At 43.1% G+C, this 19,896-nt stretch overlaps 2 protein-coding genes across 2 annotated transcripts in view; one reads left to right on the forward strand and one right to left on the reverse strand.

Moving 5' to 3' along the window:
• The window catches only part of LOC126162316 (uncharacterized), a 716,875-nt gene that overhangs the window by 462,329 nt on the left and 234,650 nt on the right, over positions 1-19,896 (forward strand). The window lies entirely within an intron of this gene.
• The window catches only part of LOC126162314 (uncharacterized), a 141,572-nt gene that overhangs the window by 102,050 nt on the left and 19,626 nt on the right, over positions 1-19,896 (reverse strand). Inside the window, exon 2 of the mRNA XM_049918739.1 lies at positions 7,318-7,367. The gene's annotated coding sequence lies outside the window, so the exon portion shown is untranslated. The remainder of the gene's footprint in view (positions 1-7,317; positions 7,368-19,896) is intronic.

The raw sequence follows: 19,896 nt of genomic DNA on the forward strand, positions 1-19,896 counted from the left end.
GAGGCATGTGTAGGATTGAGAGAACATTGTTTTGGAATTCCTACATATCCAATAATGTATGATGCAGCGAATGTTGAATACATATTGCAACAACCTGCCCTTCCTTTAGGAGTATGATACTGATTTACACACGTTTTATATTTTCGTTTTTGTTTACTTTATGTGGCCACATAACCCTTCTTGGCCGGCGGGAGTGGTCGTGCGGTTCTAGGCGCTACAGTCTGGAGCCGAGCGACCGCTACGGTCGCAGGTTCGAATCCTGCCTCGGGCATGGATGTATGTGATGTCCTTAGGTTAGTTAGCTTTAATTAGTTCTAAGTTCTAGGCGACTGATGACCTCAGAAGTTAAGTCGCATAGTGCTCAGAGCCATTTGAACCATTTTAGAGCCATCCCTTCTTCTTTTGAGCTTCCTTCTCCTCTTATTATTGTTATTTCCCACGTTATTTCTCTTTATAATGAAAAGATCCCATCGTTTTTTACTGTGTTTTATATTATGAATCTATCATACACTGTAACTCATGGAGTATTTGATGTTCACAATAGTGGTTGATATCTTTTATGACGCAGGTGACATTTGGTTGCCACCCTTTCTCGCATCGCATATTGGTTTTTACTTAAAAAATAAAATAAAAAAATTATGTGAGTTATCTTTGTGTACAAATAGTCAGGTGTGGCTTCTGTGTGTCTAGATAATAATAATAATGTCGTGTGACTAGGGCCTCCCGTCGGGCAGGCCGTTCGCCTGGTGCAAGTCTTTCAATTTGACGCCACTTCGGCGACTTGCGCGTCGATGGGGAAAAAACGATGATGATGAGGACAACACAACACCCAGTCCCTGAGCGGAGAAAATCTCCGACCCAGCCGGGAATTGAAACCGGGCCCTCAGGAGTGACATTCTGTCACGCTGACCACTCAGCTACCGTGGGCGGACTGTGTGTCTAGAAATAGCTGTCAGACACTGATGACTTATGATATAAGGCAGTCGTCGTGCCTAGCACGCCAGCGACTGACGCAGCATTCTATTTCAATTATTTGTGAAATTTTGTACGTTCTTCATATATACATTTTATGATATGCCGTTTGAAATAATGTTGTTTGTCTGGTGTTAAGCCGTGTACTGTATACAATATTTTATGTCCCATTGCATGTCCTTAATGTATTATTTGCTCCCTCACTGTTTGTTACACATGACATCAACTAAGTCTGGAACGCCAGCAATATGTGTAACATGCCTATGATATGTGCTGTAGGGAGTCTTTGGATGGATATGTATCTGTGACAAGAAATTACCAGCTCCTGTCGGTTACTATTTTGTTGTACAAAGAGCAAAATTCAGAATACGATCTTAAAAGGTGCCACTGCAGTGTGGATTCTTTTGTAAAATGACGGGATGTGGCTACTTTTTACTTGTAATGAAGAGTGATTTGAAAATGACATGAAATGCAGATGTTACAAATGTAAGTAAGGAATTTGCACAGTAATGTTTTATCTTAATATGGTGTGAGTAAAGTGTTATTTATACGTGGCAGTGTATGCGGACAATGTAGTGCTTTTCCATGTTGGTTTTACAGGTTACGCTTAGTCGAAATTAGCTAATCGCGCGATTAAATGAACCTCGTATTACGGCAAACTGAGGACTATGTTTACGTTTAGTAAGTACATGTATACATGTTGTCAAGGCAGCTGACTGTGGGTCGCTTTATTACAACAACAAAAACATTTTCTCGATATCGTTGCTGGCCACGTGTGATTCCCACCACAGACTCACGTTCACTGACGCTGAAGCAAAAAGACGATCGCCTGACTGGTCTGATCTGAGATCAAGAACTCCTTGCTTCACAAGAAGTTAATTGACAATGAAACTAAATTTTGCTCAAAGCAAGCAGTCATATGAAGACTGTGGATAATTTCCTCTTGATATCGTTTGTGATTAAGGATTCCGTATGTCATCATTCTTACTGCGTTAATACGGAGACAATTTCTTGTCTAAGAGTTTTCAGACACAATCTCTGTAGGGCTAGAAGATATGTTGAATGTAATTTTTGATCGACCTTCCACTATAACTTCCGAATTTGCTGAAGATATTATAAAAACTAGCTGTGTATTGCACAGTTTTACTCGTGAACGCGATAGATTTGAAGTCAATTTGAGTACTGGTGTGGTATATGACGTACCAACAGACCAAACACAGACGGGAAGAAATGTGACACTCATCAATCGTCGTCTTGTCTGAAGAACATTTGCCTCCTACGTCCGGTGAAAACTTTAATTTTCTGTAGTTTATCTGAATATTCGTTGCACTCAATATTGCATACTGATGGATTTTTTTTTCAGCTTCACGGATGAAATCTTCTGCATTGACTTCCACCTCTAGCCAACAGTACGATCTACAAGACTTCTACCAAAGAACATAGAGCAGCAGGCCCAATACGTCACGAGCCGACTGTTAACATGAATCGGTGGCGCTGCACTTCTGAAGGTGCCCATTTAAACCATTGCTTTGCCAGCCTTTTTTTAATTTATTTATTAGTTGATCTCGTTTTGTTAGCCAACCCTCTGACCGAACACACTGACCTACCGTGCCGGCTGCCAGCAGAAGCGCCACTGACAATGAGAAGCGCTTGTCAGCTGGTGCTTGTGAAGGCGGCCTAAGCTCGCTTCCTCTAGGAGTACACCTGTGTGCTCATCACGAAAATCATTGGAGTAAACGAATGAAATGACAGAGTTCACTGCATTAACCGTTATTCAGTGTGATAGCACATAAGGTACTTCATGTTTCAAGTATCTGTGAGAGTTTGTGGTGATACGTGAAAATAAATAATTTATTAGTTAACATGTTAATGGCTGTCAGTGATGACCATGCCAGATTATGTCTGGTGCCTCTCCTCTTATCTGACGAAAATTGGTAAGAATAATTCTTAAATGTGCTACAGCAAGCCATGACCGAAAAGTAAAGACGGCAATGGGAGCTTACATAGCGGAATAGGCGTCCGCAAGGATAACGGTGTGGGAAGGGCGGGGGGGGGGGGGGGAGAAGAAGAGAGCGACTAAAGCGCAGATTTAGCATCAGAGCATGACGGCAAATACTGTAGCTTCAGTAATCGTATAACTTATGTTTGTTTGGTTCTCAGGTTGTTCAAAAAATATTGCGCTGCGGCGACGTCAGAGTTGGTTGGGGTTGTTTGGGGGAGGAGACCAGACAGCGAGGTCATCGGTCTCATCGGATTAGGGAAGGATGGGGAAGGATGTCGGCCGTGCCCTTTCAAAGGAACCATCCCGTCATGTGCCTGGAGCGATCTAGGGAAATCACGCAAAACCTAATTCAGGATGGCCGGACGCGGGATTGAACCGTCGTCCTCCCGAATGCGAGTCCAGTGCACCGCCAGAGTTGTCCTGCAATCAAGGCGAATGCGAACATGCTAAAATATGAGTCCCTAATCTAATTTATATCCCGTCCTTGTACAGCCCTCGTACTCATTTTTGTTGATATCAGACAGGGTTTTCTCAATCTTTCTGTTTTTTAAGTTTCAGAATTTTACCTCTCACTGTCAACATTAACTGATGAGGAAAGAAAAAAATTTTTTGTCAATATTTTTCAGCTTTATTTCCTGCCTCGTTGGAGATCCTGAGGATGGCATAATAATAATAATACTTTAAGATGTATTCTGCGCATGCTAATATGTCTACAGTTAGATATCAAAGTAATCTACATCAAAATTCTGAGTGAATAACATTCAGTCGTTCAAGATCAAATAGGTTTTGTGCGCTACTTCAAAAGTTAGCTCTCGGGACATCACATGCTTTCAAAGTTGCTAATTCAGTCATAACAACGATAACAGTTTTTGAATTTTGCCCCCTCTTGGAGAAATTCTTGTGGATGCCTGAGCATGATGGAGCTAAGTACGTTAACAGCGAGAAACCGTCAGACAATGCATACAGAACACTGAATAAAACAGTGAGACAAAAAACGCTGTGGCAGTACCATCCATACTATAGCGCAGCGAGACGTGGGCAATAACAGTTGGAAATGAATGTGTAATGCTAGATGTAGATATGAGATTTTTCGAAAACAGGAGCTAGAAAGAGGCTATCAGACTGAGTAAGGAACACACAGGAGAACTGAGAGTTTGAAGTGTTAACGAATATTTTGGCAACATGTTGGAACTTAAGGGATTTTTACTGTATACATTAATAAATGATAACTGTCTAAATCGCTGGTTGTTCCGGCACGGAACACTGGCTCCGGATAATATTTTAATTTTGGTGAGATGGTGGTTAACGTAACCGATAACCGATCACCACCAAAAAAGTAAAACAAATCGCTATGAGGACAGTTACTAGTTTATCTTACACAGGGTGTCCAGGTTAAGCATATGATAATACAAAATGTAATAACTTGAGAAGTAACTGAGATTGACGGTACGTTTTTACAATTATGATAACTCAAAAAGTTGTTTTACACACGTAATACACCTCGATACACGCGCCATCAGTGGCGCAACAGGTATCTAATCTGCATTCCACTTCTCTCCAAGCGTTTTGCGGCATTGCAGGCATAACATCTGCGATAGCTGCACGAAAGCGATCTGCCTACTTGCTCGTTGGACTGACTTGTGAGTGGTCCGCTGGAAGGACATACGGATTAAATCGACAATGGTCTCTGAAATTGCGTACATGGCGTGGTGGCCCGCGTTAGGAAGGGCACTCCCAGTTTCCCGAAGGGGCTTGTCCTATTTCTTGATTCTTACGAGAGTGGGAACATCGCAGTTGGTCGCAGTCTATGCTCACGCCGAAAACGATGTTGTACCAGACTAACAAATTTTAGTTCCGCGAAAGAAGCAAAGCGCCAATATATCAATTATGTCTCAAGTTACCACATTTCATATTGTAATATGTTTAACCCGGACACCCTGTATTAACGAATAAATACAAAAGTGAAAAAAAAATAAAAGGTGAGGCCGTTTCACAAGAATTAAAGAAAATAGAATATTCAGAATAATGACGTGTTACAGTCCGTTCATCAAGAAAAGAAAAGGAGTGTAATGGAATGTACTGGTATAAGGATGGGGCCCCTCCACGCCCACACCAACGTAGTGACCAAACCAAAAGCTCTACTGTCACCTCCGTAAACATGTTAGTATTTGAATCAGGCGTCACAGGATGCGGGCTGTGATGTTATCCATGCGTCTGAGTAAGATTACTCATTAACATGGTCCATCAGGAGATAGAAGTGGTCGAAAACGATTGAAGGGTAGCGGTTGTAAGGTGTAACGGAACTGAAATGATGGTGGGCTGACAGTAATTTGGAGCCCGCGCGTCGGAAACGGGCGCGCTTGTGTGAGACTGCCAGGGAGTGCACCCTGATGCCATCTATTGGCGGAACTGGGAATTAGCGCTGCCTATCAGACAATGCACTAAGCTCTCAGAGTCAAATGTATTCTTTTTCTTGGTAATTATAAGTTATTACTGTATAATTTAATGTTGTAAAACGCTAGTAGTAAATTATTATGACTGGTATGGACTCCAGGGTAGTAAATATAAATATTCTTAAATACTAAATGATTTCGGTAAAAAGGTGGTAGGGGAACGCCCCCACTCTTGGTGATACGAGCGTAGCTAGGGGTAGCTGGAGACACAGGGACTGAACAATAAAATGGCCTGGGGAGTGTTGACGTGATCGGACGTGCGTAACTGTGCTCACGCAAAAGTGATTGTGCAACAGCGAAGAGGCGAATATCGTCGCCTTTTTGGAGTAAAACGCGACGAATGGTTGTCGAAGCCGCCTCTATGCCACTGGGGCTGATTGTAAAAGTTCCTGCGCCCAGATTTTATGGCGGACGTGCAGTAGCTTATACGAGTGCTACAGCTCGTAGTTCCAGCCGCCATTAAGGGCATGAGGCGTGAAGAGCTGCGTTAGCCACCGGCATCTCACCACCAGCACCGACACGTCTACCCAAGGCAAGACTGCTTGCAATTGTTAAGTCGAACTTTGTATACATGTAAAAGGAGAATACCAGTTTTCTTTTATGCAAGTGCAGAGGACAGAATATAGTAATGAGTAAAATTACGACGCATGTTGTTCATTGTAAAGTGTAGTAACCTCAAACATAGTATAGTGAAATCAGACTGAGGCCACCATCGCCTCTATCATTTACAATTCTTTTGGTTGTAGAATACTTTAGCGTATAAGAATGTTGAAAAGAGCAATGGTCACACCAGAATGAGTCGCCTATTTACAGTTACTTAAATTTTTCTGAGCAACCTTTCAAGTAAAGTCACCTAACTAATTCTGTATCAATGGTCCAAAGAGTAATATCCAAAATCATTAAATAAGTTGAAGGATAGAATTTTGTTAACCGAAGTTGCATAACCTGTCTTGGTAGTAATTACCAAGCCAACTCACAGAAATTGAGAGAGTATTTGCTTTGTAGAATCATCTAGAATGATCAGAAATAGTAATATTCAGAATTAAGTTTAAATTCAACTCAAGCCATTTCACTTTGAAACGAGCCCAAAAATTGATTTATTCTTTTGCTCCTTCAGAGCTGGCGACCGTAGTTATAAGTATTTTCAGGAGGATTCGACGGTAAGTCTGCTGCTCTCGTCGTGCTGATAGGATTATCCACTGCTGCTAGCAGTGGTGATTGGATACATAAGCTCACTACCAAGTTAAGTGGGTCAGGTAGGCAGTGTTACCGTGTGAACTGTAGGGCACTGTAGGCCGTGGATCGAACCCGTTCAATCATCACAGCTCTTAGGGAAATGGTCCGGTTAGGAGTGTACTATTCATTAGGTAAATACTGGCGAGTAACGGTCAAAAATGTATACGCAAGTGAATTTAGCAAGGTCCACGTAGCACCTAGTTAATGTGGTGCAATGGCGAGGGTAGGAGTGGAGTAAAAGTGAGCTGAGCTTGTGGCAGCTGTGCTGGATTCAAATATTAACTACGTGAATTCACTACTGCCTCTTACCATTGGGACTGAGCTATTTACAGTAAAAATACGTAGCAGTAAGCGCAAAGGCGTGACAGCTACAAGTCCGTACTGGTTTTATACATACGGAATTGGGAAGTGGGTCATTCCGTCAGTGGAGGGGGTTAAAACAACCGAGTCAGTGGAGAACATACCCCATTTACTGATGGAAAGATTCAGCGGTTCGGTCGCAAAGGGCAGAGGAAAAAAAAGTGCCAAGGCAAGAGCCAAGGGAAAAAATCCTCTGCGACAGTAGGACGGGTAGTAAGGGCAGTAGCGGCTTGCTAGCTGCGACAGAGCATGCAAGGTGCGGTTATGTTAGTTCGAGGTATCGTGCATCGTTACCTTTGTCGTTGCTGGAACTTGTTGCGGCGCTTGCTGCAGTTGCTGCGTCCCTGCAACAGTTCAAGGTCGTTGTAGATTAGTGGGCGATCGGTCATAGATCGGCTCACGGACGGTGTAGGGAGTGTGTGTCGCTGGTTTGCGTGCTGTGTACAGTACGGCTTCCCTGCGGTTGCCTGTTTTTCGGCTGGTCGCACATCTGGGTTTCCAGTAGTAACTGTGTTGCAGGGGCTCGCCAGTACTGTCGTGTTAGCGTTCTATGGACCATAGATGTTTAGTTCCTAGCCTGTAATGTCTTTGGTCTGTTATGCTTCCATCTATGGTTGTGGTCGTAGTTACCCAGAGAAAGGATAAACGGGTTGCGCGAGTGTCTCGTGTTATTGTACAGTCGCGTGGAGAGTTTTTGGAATACCTGCAAGATAGTATCTAGCCGGTATTCCCGGTGAAGGTCCGCGATGCGTGTGTAGCGCGGAGCGTTGCTTATGATTTTGAGTACTTTGTTCTGTATGAGCTGCAGACGGCGCAGGCGAGTTGGCGCAGCGTATCCCCAGACAGGGGCTGCGTACGTCATCAGGGGTCTGATTAGTGTCATGTACATGGACCTAGACACCCTCCTGTTCAGTGTGCTACGCCTGTTAAGCATAGGGTAGAGTTGTTTGAGCCTCGCGTTAGCTTTGTTGGTCACGTGTTGAATGTGGTCCCCCCAGAGTAGTTTCCTGTCCAGCCAGACACCGAGGTATTTGACCTTCTCGTGGAAACGTATTGGGCGTGTGTGTAGTGTTATTGGGTTGCAGTGCTGATGTTTGCGCAGTTGCTTCGGTCGTCTAGTGAACAGAACGGCCTCGCACTTGTCGACGTTTACTCTAACACGCCATTTCACCAGCCAAGGTTCCGCCATTCTGAGTGCAGTCTGTAGTCGTGAGTTAATGTTAGACGGCTTCCAATCTTGCGCAAGGATGGCAGTGTCATCCGCGTAGATTGCTACCGTCGTGTTATGTGTAGCTGGGAGGTCGTTAATGTAGAGGTTAAACAGTAAGGGCCCCAGGATACGTAGTGGTGTTAAACCAGGTACTGCTAAAGGAATCAGAGTGACTCATACGTAAGTTTCGCAATTTGGATGGTAAATTAACTAACGGAGGTCGAAGTGAATAGGGTATAAGATGCAGACTGACAACATTAAGAAAGAGCATTTCTCAAGAAAAGAATATCATGGTGGTGTTAACTAGAAGTATTTGTCTGGATTGTAACGCATATAGGAGTGAAATGTGGCCAACAAACGATAGTCGTGAGAAGAGAATTCAGTCTTTTGAAATATGTTATTACAGAAGAATGCCGAAGATTATGTACTGTAGATACGAAAGATAATCTAAATTCCAGTTACCCCCTCGATACAATAATGTTGTAGGATTAATTTTTTGTTTGTTTGTACCTACATGTCTGCATCCCTGCTACACATTGAAATCCCCACGCCACAGTACCCTACAAGGCCTTTTGAGCGAAAACAAAACGGACAACCCACTGACAGTGTGAGTACCGTGCGGTTGTTTTCTGCATTTGCAAAGCAACAACGCTGCACGAATGCTACATTGGTGAAAGTGTACGGCAACACATGCATCATTCGTCGGGTGGCGCAGACGCATCCGTTGTGATGAAAACTGTCTGAATGACGAAGACCGAAGGAATGATGGAAGATTGTAGAGTTTAACGTGCCATCGACAGCGCAGTCATCAGAGACGGAGTACGGGCTCACATTACTAAAGTATGGGAAAGGAAATCGGCCGTACCATTTTCAAAGGAACCGCCCCGCCTTCTGCCCGGGGAGATTTAAGGCAATAATGGAAAACCTAAATGTCGATTACCGGATGAGGATTTGAACCGCCGTCCTCCAGACTGCGAGTCCAGTGTGCTAACCACTGCGCCACCTCACTCGCTACTAAGCTTTAGCCCCCTGATCACCGTGGACGACTGCTAGTTTTCGAATCTACTTCTGACCAAACCGAAAAAAATGGTTCAAATGGCTGTAAGCACTATGGGACTTAACATCTGAGGTCATCAGTCCCCTAGAACTTAGAACTACTTAAACCTAACCTAACCTAAGGACATCACACACATCCACGACCGAGGCAGGATTCGAACCTGCGACCGTAGCGGTCGCGCGGTTCCAGACTGTAGCGCGTAGAACCGCTCGGCAACAACGGCCGGCGACTGCTGCATGTTACACTGTGACAACAAGGCAAATGAGCAACGCGAGACATGGAAGCCTGTGGATTCACCACAGCTGAAAATGAGAAAGATCCAAGCATTGTAGAGCAAGGTGATGCTGAATGTTTTATGGGGCTTCCATGGCGTGGTGCTAACAGATTACGCTCGTAAGATGAGCCGTGCGCGCTTCCGATATGTAATCGAAAGCGCGGTTTGACCTCTTTACCCGTAGCTAAGCAACGGCCTGCTTAGTTTCCCGCCAGGGGGCGCGCACGTGATCCGCCGCAACGGCTTAACGCCACCCCGTATCAGCTCCGTGTGAGTTGTTACCGAGCGGTAACAGGAGGATGGCTGTTACTGGGTCATGGACGCTGCAAGCAACTGCAGAAATGGAATAACACTTTCAGCCAAAACCTTCATTGCCAATCTGTCTATTTACACGCCTGGGAGAGGCGACGCAGATATCTGGTGGAAAAAGATGTTGGTATTACGTCTACTGTTTGGTGGCTGTGGAAACTGCATTCAAAGTGGAAATGCTCAGATATCTGGAATCTCTTGGTGAGCATCTTAATGTGCAGACTGTACGAGATGCTAGTTGGAGTTACCCACTGTGCTGTGGTGTTCTTATACTGTATGTTTTATGCTTCAGTTAATCCCAGTTTTCCTAAGAGGCGTTCCGCAATAGTTACACGCGTAACTTTGTTTCGCTTCGTTATTATGGCTGGTTGTATATTGCTTTTGTGCTCTGTGGGTAATTCATGTGGATAATTCATGAATGTTGTGTGTCCTGTAATGTGTACTAAGTGTAAAGAGAAGTTCAATTTTCATGTCTTAATTGAAGCCATGTGCGCATTCTGGTTCAAATCACTATATTAGGTTGGTTCATAAGTATGTAGCGTTTTTCCATACGTTTAAAAACAACAGATACATGTAACAGAGACTTTCGTCATCAATAGCCGGCCGCTGTGGCCGAGCGGTTCAAGGTGCTTCAATCCAGAACAGCGCGACTGCTACGGTCGCAGGTTCGAATCCTGCCTCGGGCATGGATGTGTGTGATGTCCTTAGGTTAGTTAGGTTTAAGTAGTTCTAAGTTCTAGGGGAATGATGACCTCAGATGTTAAGTTCCATAGTGCTCAGAGCCATTTGCACCATTTGAACCAAGTCATCAATAATATTTCCTCCTCCACTATTTACAACAGTTCACTAACGCTGGGGAACTTTTTTTTTTTTTGCGATTACGAAGGCTGTCAAAACAAGGTGTTACAGAAAGCTGTTGGGGGTTGCGGACCAGACCAATTGCGAAGATTCCTGGTCGCATTATACGGTGTCCTGCTGAAACATTCATCCGATTTGAGAAGAATACAACTTCTACATGAATCTTGATATGAGGTTGTCGTGGATTTTAACTTAGACACAGGATTACAAAGTTTAATATTCAAAAGAACCATCCGATTTCACAAAGATCCATTTTTACATGCGTTCACCTACTACCTAGGTGTGCATTTTACAATTAGGCTTACAATCAAAGTTTTCATTTATTTTACACAAAAGGGTATTGAGCCATCCAAAGGACGCACGACAAACATCCTGACATTAGTCAAACTCGTCCCACACTTTCGTGAACATGGCTGGGGATAAATGCATTTCAAGCTATTGTTATTCCCGCAGCAGTTGGAAGGGGAGACAAATGGACAGAGTTCGCACTCTTGTTGCTTGTGGTTCAATTATCGATGTTCCAATCGCAGCAGTGCGGGCTGTATGCATCGCAGGACGCTGAAACATCGTAGGCATGTTCATTAATAGGTGTGCTCGTGGAGTATGTGAAAATATGGCACTGTAAGCAGTCAGAATGTGCTGTGGGTGCAGGAAATGGGGAGGAAAGATCAAACACGTGGTAACGGTGGTTCTGATACGTTTATTGCGATTTGGTCACAAGTTGCAACGCGTGATCAGTATAGTCTCCAGACTGCATCAATAGCACGGCATACTCGACAGCTTGTCGCAGCATATCCGGTGCAATTAGAGCGATATCACGTCTTTTGATATCCTTCAGATAAAGAGTCCTGATATGCCCGTGATGGGTACGATGTTTCAGATATCCCCATAACTAGAATGCACACGGATGTAGGTCGAGGGGTCTCTAAGGCCATACATCTTGAAATTATCTAGAGATGATAGGGTTGGTACAGGTGCTTTCTCAAACAAATCTTCAGCTCGCAAGCGCCACGTGATGTCGCCCCATCTTGCATAAACGTAGTGGTGTCGACACAGTCACGTTCTTGCAAAGCTGGAATCACATGTTGCACAAAACCGTCCTTATAACGTGGTGATGTCACTGTGCACGAAACAGACCGGCAAGGTGTCTTCCCGAAGAAAACCGGATCGAGACTGAAGGAGGTTGTGAAAGCACACCGCAGTGACATAAGCTCAGTGCAGTGGATGTTGCTGCATCGCATGTGGCGGAGCAGAACCCCATACGCGACAGTTCTGTGTATTCACGGCACCGTGCAGAGTAAAATGTGTCTCGTCCTTTCAAAGAATATTCCCGGACACATGTCATCCATTTCCATGCGTGCCAAAAATACGAAGGACAATGTCAGAGTGTTGTAGCGTATCTTGAGGCATCATTTGGTTCACATTCTAAATCTTAGAGATACTAATGTAAAATGCGCCGCAAAATCTTTCGAACTATGGACCAGGGCAGATACAAGTCCCGTGACACAGCTCGAGCAGTAGCTGCAGTATGTGAGACCTGTACTGCACGATCGACCATAGCTACAGCAACTTCATGAAAAGCTTCCACGGGAATGGGCAGTCTCAGTCTCCCTGTTTCCTCAGATTTCCCTATCATATTCTTTAGCCCATTTATTGACATGAGGCTTCTTCGCGGGTGTTTTTATCGGCGATAATCCCGCAATGTGGATCTGCTATTGCTGCTGTTCTGATAAAACAAGTTTCTAACAGTGCACGGTCTGTCTTCACAATAGCCATTGCGTTTCTTACAGAAAACTTTAACCTTCTTAACCCTTTACACCAACAGCCACTTTACATAAGAAACCGACACGTGTCTTCAAGCAGCAAACAGCGTATTGACATCTGAACAGGAAACATATGTGGATAAAAAATCCTACGTCAAATGGCAATTTTTCTTTACTGAAAATGTTTCTTTACTTCACATCAATCTAAAACTTTTTCAGCGTGTGCCACTCCTTACATATCGTCCTATTTTTTAGAGCTAAGTCGCCTTACTAAAAAAAAAATCCTACAGTGAAAATCTTAGCTGGTCATGTTAACTGACTAATGTACTGATTATCTTTCTCAGTTTACATGACCAACTACTATTTTCACTTTAGGATTTTTTATTTAATTAGGGCGACTTATTTCTAAAAAAATACGACGATGTCTAATGAGTGTCACACACTGAACAACATTTTCAACTGGTCTGAAGATGGTTCAGTAATGAGCCTTACCCGGTAAACCGTAAAGAATAATTGCGATCTTGACGTAGGATTTTTATCCACACATGTTTTAAATTAACACATCGCGTGTCTCCCACCGTTGACATTGTCAAAGGAAAATAAAAACTGTAAACATTTCACATTCTCACTGCTCACAGCGCCATATTTCCACTTGGTGGCAGAAAGTGTGACTATTATTTCTCTCATCATACTCCAGTAGCACACAGATTAATGAACATACCTACGACGTTTCAGCCCGGTCTGCAGCACTCGCAACACCGTCAGTTTAATTCTAGCTACCCGATATCACAATCATAATAACGATAATAATCATGTGCTGTACGCTCAGACACCTTTGGAGACCGACCCATTACCCCGTGGGGCTTGAAGTGTCCTGTTCTCGACAAAATCAGTTGTGACTGAATTGTATTTATTGGAAACGTCGAACGAGATATGCCTTTTCTTCCTTTGTTATCACTATCTCTGCTCGAGAGACACAGCGAACGAGCGAACGGCATTGCTGCACCAGCTAACTATATTCCTACCTGCAACCAAATGAGCTGGCGCCAAGGTAAAACTTTATGTTCGATTTGTAAGTCAAAAACAACTTCAAGTTTCAACTGTCATTTATGTGGAAAATATTGTCTTATGAATTCATTTTCCCAGATTAGAAATAACTTCAAGTAACTGTAAGCCATTTCTGGAAGCCTTCTTTGCAGCTAGAAAGCGTTGCATTGTTTCTCCGACAAGCTGTATTCTCTCTTCTGTCCAACCGATGTTCTGATTTGCCCATCGTCGAAGCCGTTCAAGGCGCTGATCAGTGATTTGTAATAAGATCGGGTAGAAATTGCTTCCTGATTCAATCCAGTGCTGTTGACGCCCTTTTTCAATTCCTTGAACTACTTATCGCTATGTTGGAAATCTGCTTCGTTAGTAGGGTTGCATCCATCCTGAACAGACGTACACAGAATTTCAGTCGCCCTTTCCTTATTGGTTCCATCTACCGTTCATTATCTCTACACAACTCCTCTCTCCATCGAAGTCTATACTGTTCGTATTCGTAGTTTTATTTGATTGCCCTTTGAAATGACATACTTATTCTTCACAATGTTGCAGTTCTTTATGCTGTCTCTTGTCTCATCCTCAAGAATATATCACGTTATTTGAGGCCAGAAGATTTCGTACCAATGGATCATATTTATCTGAGAGTCAGTTTAAAACAGAAAGAGACATCAGAAACATTCGCCTAACTTTTGACGATCTTTTAAAAAATCGTTATTCGGAAACTTAGCCATAAAGTAAGCTCAGCAGTATTTTCAAGAAGTCTGAGTCAACTTTTGTAAGGACGAAACGAATTTAGTGCACGGATCATCATGAGAGCCACATATCAAATTTTGAATCTCGCGTTGTGGCCAGATAAAATATTTTCTTACAAATTAAAGAACTAACTATAACGAAATTTATTATTCACTAATAAAATATTCAGTAAAAGCCTAAGATACATTTTGTGCTCTTTAGTACACTTAGCGGGAAATTTCTCTCTGGAATCAAAATTTTCTCAGATTTTAGCTATGTTATATGAACAAAATACCTCATAAACGTTCGTCACTCAGGTTTCTCCGTTGTTTAGAATTTGTAAATTTCAGTAAAGAAAATGTTTCTTCACAACAGTAGGTGGTACCAACTGCAAATAACAAACTTCGTGCGAAGTCTTCGATCCTGGTGGTTTTCTTCCAGAAAAAACCTTTAATTATCTGTAAACTTGTCCTCCACACTGTTATCAGCTTGAACATCAGTGCTGCCTGAACATTTTCCAGTTCACGACAATAAGGGTTCCGAAAAATTCGGATTTCCTCGGAATGAATACCTAAATCAGAGAACCTCGAAAAGAATTCTTTCTTCAGATCGGTAAACAAGAATGGAAATCCAGAAAGAGATTTTCACTCTGCAGCGGAGTGTGCGCTGATATGAAACTTCCTGGCAGATTAAAACTGTGTGCCCGACTGAGACTCGAACTCGGGACCTTTGCCTTTCGCGGGCAAGTGCTCTACCATCTGAGCTACCGAAGCACGACTCACGCCCGCTACTCACAGCTTTACTTCTGCCAGTATCTCGTCTCCTACCTTCCAAACTTGTGGGGAAATCGGATAGTCGTCTTCGGTTCATTGGTAGAATTTTGGGAAGATGTGGTTCATCTGTAAAGGAGACCGCTTATAAAACACTAATACGACCTATTCTTGAGTACTGCTCGAGCGTTTGGGATCCCTATCAGGTCGGATTGAGGGAGGACATAGAAGCAATTCAGAAGCGGGCTGCTAGATTTGTTACTGGTAGGTTTGAACATCACGCGAGTGTTACGGAAATACTCCAGGAACTCGGGTGGGAGTCTTTGGAGGAAAGGAGGCGTTCTTTTCGTGAATCGCTACTGAGGAAATTTAGAGAACCAGCATTTGAGGCTGACTGCAGCACAATTTTACTGCCGCCAACTTATATTTCACGGAAGGACCACAAAGATAAGATAAGAGAGATTACGGCTCGTTGTTGTTGTTGTTGTGGTCTTCAGTCCTGAGACTGGTTTGATGCAGCTCTCCATGCTACTCTATCCTGTGCAAGCTTCTTCATCTCCCAGTACCTATTGCAACCTACATCTTTCTGAATCTGCTTAGTGTATTCATCTCTTGGTCTCCCCCTACGATTTTTACCCTCCACGCTGCCCTCCAATACTAAATTGGTGATCCCTTGATGCCTCAGAACATGTCCTACCAACCGATCCCTTTTTCTGGTCAAGTTGTGCCACAAACTTCTCTTCTCCCCAATCCTATTCAATACTTCCTCATTCGTTATGTGATCTACCCATCTAATCTTCAGCATTCTTCTGTAGCACCACATTTCGAAAGCTTCTATTCTCTTCTTGTCCAAACTATTTACCGTCCATGTTTCACTTCCATACATGGCTACACTCCATACAAATACTTTCAGAAATGACTTCCTGACACTTAAATCTATACTCGATGTTAACAAACTTCTCTTCTTCAGAAACGCCTTCCTTGCCATTGCCAGTCTACATTTTATATCCTCTCTACTTCGACCATCATCAGTTACTTTGCTCCCCAAATAGCAAAACTCCTTTACTACTTTAAGTAATACCCTCAGCATCACCCGACTTAGACAACATTCCATTATCCTCGTTTTGCTTTTGTTGATGTTCATCTTATATCCTCCCTTCAAGACACTATCCATTCCGTTCAACTGCTCTTCCAAGTCCTTTGCTGTCTCTGACAGAATTACAATGTCATTGGCGAACCTCAACGTTTTTATTTCTTCTCCATGGATTTTAATACCTACTCCGAATTTTTCTTTTGTTTCCTTTACTGCTTGCTCAATATACAGATTGAATAACATTGGGGAGAGGCTACAACCCTGTCTTACTCCCTTCCCAACCACTGCTTCTCTTTCATGCCCCTCGACTCTTATAACTGCCATCTGGTTTCTATACAAATTGTAAATAGCCTTTCGCTCCCTGTATTATACCCCTGCCACCTTTAGAATTTGAAAGAGAGTATTCCAGTCAACATTGTCAAAAGCTTTCTCTAAGTCTACAAATGCTAGGAACGGAGGCTTGCCTTTCCTTAATCTTTCTTCTAAGATAAGTCGTAAGGTCAGTATTGCCTCACGTGTTCCAGTATTTCTACGGAATCCAAACTGATCTTGCCCGAGGTCGGCTTCTACTAGTTTTTCCATTCGTCTGTAAGGAATTCGTGTTAGTATTTTGCAGCTGTGGCTTATTAAACTGATTTTTCGGTAATTTTCACATCTGTCCACACCTGCTTTCTTTGGGATTGGAATTATTATATTCTTTTTGAAGTCTGAGGGTATTTCGCCTGTTTCATACATCTTGCTCACCAGATGGTAGAGTTTTGTCAGGACTGGCTCTCCCAAGGCTGTCAGTAGTTCCAATGGAATGTTGTCTACTCCGGGGGCCTTGTTTCGACTCAGGTCTTTCAGTGCTCTGTCAAACTCTTCACGCAGTATCGTATCTCCCATTTCATCTTCATCTACATCCTCTTCCATTTCCATATTATTGTCCTCAAGTGCATCGCCCTTGTATAGACCCTCTATATACTCCTTCCACCTTTCTGCTTTCCCTTCTTTGCTTAGAACTGGGTTTCCATCTGAGCTCTTGATGTTCATACAAGTGGTTCTCTTATCTCCAAAGGTCTCATTAATTTTCCTGTAGGCAGTATCTATCTTACCCCTAGTGAGATAAGCCTCCACATCCTTACATTTGTCCTCTAGCCATGCCTGCTTAGCCGTTTTGCACTTCCTGTCGATCTCATTTTTGAGACGTTTGTATTCCTTTTTGCCTGCTTCATTTACTGCATTTTTATATTTTCTCCTTTCATCAATTAAATTCAATATTTCTTCTGTTACCCAAGGATTTCTACTAGCCCTCTTCTTTTTACCTACTTGATCCTCTGCTGCCTTCACTACTTCATCCCTCAAAGCTACCCATTCTTCTTCTACTGTATTTCTTTCCCCCATTCCTGTCAATTGTTCCCTTATGCTCTCTCTGAAACACTCTACAACCTCTGGTTCTTTCAGTTTATCCAGGTCCCATCTCCTTAAATTCCCACCTCTTTGCAGTTTCTTCAGTTTTAATCTACAGGTCATAACCAATAAATTGTGGTCAGAGTCCACATCTGCCCCTGGAAATGTCTTACAATTTAAAACCTGGTTCCTAAATCTCTGTCTTACCATTATATAATCTATCTGATACCTTTTAGTATCTCCAGGGTTCTTCCATGTATACAACCTTCTATCATGATTCTTAAACCAAGTGTTAGCTATGATTAAGGGCTCGTACAGAGGCATATAGGCAGTCATTTTTCCGTCGTTCTGTATGGGAGTGGAACAGGGAGAGAATTTGTGGTACGAGGTACCCTCCGCCACGCACCGTATGGTGGATTGCGGAGTATGTATGTAGATGTAGATGATTGGTCAGCTTGTTATTGATCGGCGATTAAATACTGCTGTCGGAGACGGTGTCAGTGTCTGCGCTGATGGTGCTACCGCTTCCGTGGGAACGTAAATACTGGAAGGAATGCTTCTTTGCATCGAGCGCTCGTTTCCATGCACCGCTCAGATAGTAACCGCTACCGCGGTTAAAGTTCTTCTCGCTCATTCTTATTTCAGCAGCCTCCTTAATAACAGCGGTCGCTGTGCAGAACACCAACGGCATATTAAAAATAGAGAACTAGAGAAATCGTCAATTGCGGAGCACAGGCTAACTAACTGAATGAGATTTTCACTCTGCAGCGGAGTGTGCGCTGATATGAAACTTCCTGGCAGATTAAAACTGTGTGCCCGACCGAGACTCGAACTCGGGACCTTTGCCTTTCGCAGGCAAGTGCTCTACCAACTGAGCTACCGAAGCACGACTCACGCCCGGTACTCACAGCTTTACTTCTGCCAGTACTTCGTCTCCTACCTTCCAAACTTTACAGAAGCTCTCCTGCGAACCTTGCAGAACTTGCACTCCTGAAAGAAAGGATATTGCGGAGACATGGCTTAGCCACAGCCTGGGGGATGTTTCAAGAATGAGATTTTCACTCTGCAGCGGAGCGTGCGCTGATATGCGCAGGAGAGCTTCTGTAAAGTTTGGAAGGTAGGAGACGAGGTACTGGCAGAAGTAAAGCTGTGAGTACCGGGCGTGAGTCGTGCTTCGGTAGCTCAGTTGGTAGAGCACTTGCCCGCGAAAGGCAAAGGTCCCGAGTTCGAGTCTCGGTCGGGCACACAGTTTTAATCTGCCAGGAAGTTTCAAACACAAAATACTGTTTGAGGAAACACACATTTCGTCCCATGCCTCCACATACTGGGATTCTGTTATTGAGGAGGCTGTTGAAAAGCCGACCAATCAAAATCATCCACGGGCTGTATGAGGCCACCTCAGCAGCAGTGAAGACAGTGAGTGGCTCCTGACGATGACAATGGAGGCTATCGTCGAAAGCTCGAGATTTTACCCCAAACTGACGCGACAAGAACACCGAGAATGTTTTACATATGACGATTACATGTATGAAGGATGAAGAAATTTATTGGAATGATAGAAGTTTCATTAGGAAACTGTGTCAGCGTGGTCCAGACAATAATTGCGTGAAAGAACCGTAAAGATCAGGGTCTCCCCTTACTCTACATGTGACTATTTAGCGTGTATATTAATGAATAACAAAAATACTGATAAAGTTTCACTGATGACATTGTAATTACATACTTAGAAAAGGACGTGAACATGATGCTGGGTGTTCTAACACTTCGTCTCCAATAATAGCGGCTGAAGGTAAGTGCAAAGGAGAGAAAGTAATAAGCAAGAGCCACGCAACAACTAGTACAAATACGAGATGCTGGGCAACTTAGAAATTGATGACCAAGTGAAACAGGCTTTTCTAAATTTTGGAAACATCATTTCTGAAGATAACAAAAGTATTTCAGAAAGTAAAAGAAGAGCATTCCCTAAGCGCATCTTCCAGAACAAAAGAAGCTGGTTAACAAGCAACCACATAGTCATTAGGCCAAGGAAGACTTCTGGAGTGTTGAAGTGAAAACTGTACTATAGACAAAGAAAGACAGATAGCCCGGAAGCAACAAAAATGTTGATGATTAGCAAAGTAAGAATCAAGACAGGCCATAAAAAAGTTCTAAAATATGTCACGAACAGAAGTTAGTTAAAGAAATTGAGCTGACGTAAGCGAAGCGATAGAGTACACCTTAGTCATAACCCCTTTCTTACTAAACATCCCGTACGAAAAACTATTAGCGAAAAGACTATACTTAGTTCATCATAAGAATAAACCTGATGTAAACAAACACAAACGCAATGATTGGTTAGCAGCCGTAGCACAGGTACACCGGCGTTGTCACGCTC

The sequence above is a fragment of the Schistocerca cancellata genome, chromosome 2 (assembly GCF_023864275.1).
Source record: "Schistocerca cancellata isolate TAMUIC-IGC-003103 chromosome 2, iqSchCanc2.1, whole genome shotgun sequence".
In the NCBI taxonomy this organism is placed as follows: domain Eukaryota; kingdom Metazoa; phylum Arthropoda; class Insecta; order Orthoptera; family Acrididae; genus Schistocerca; species Schistocerca cancellata.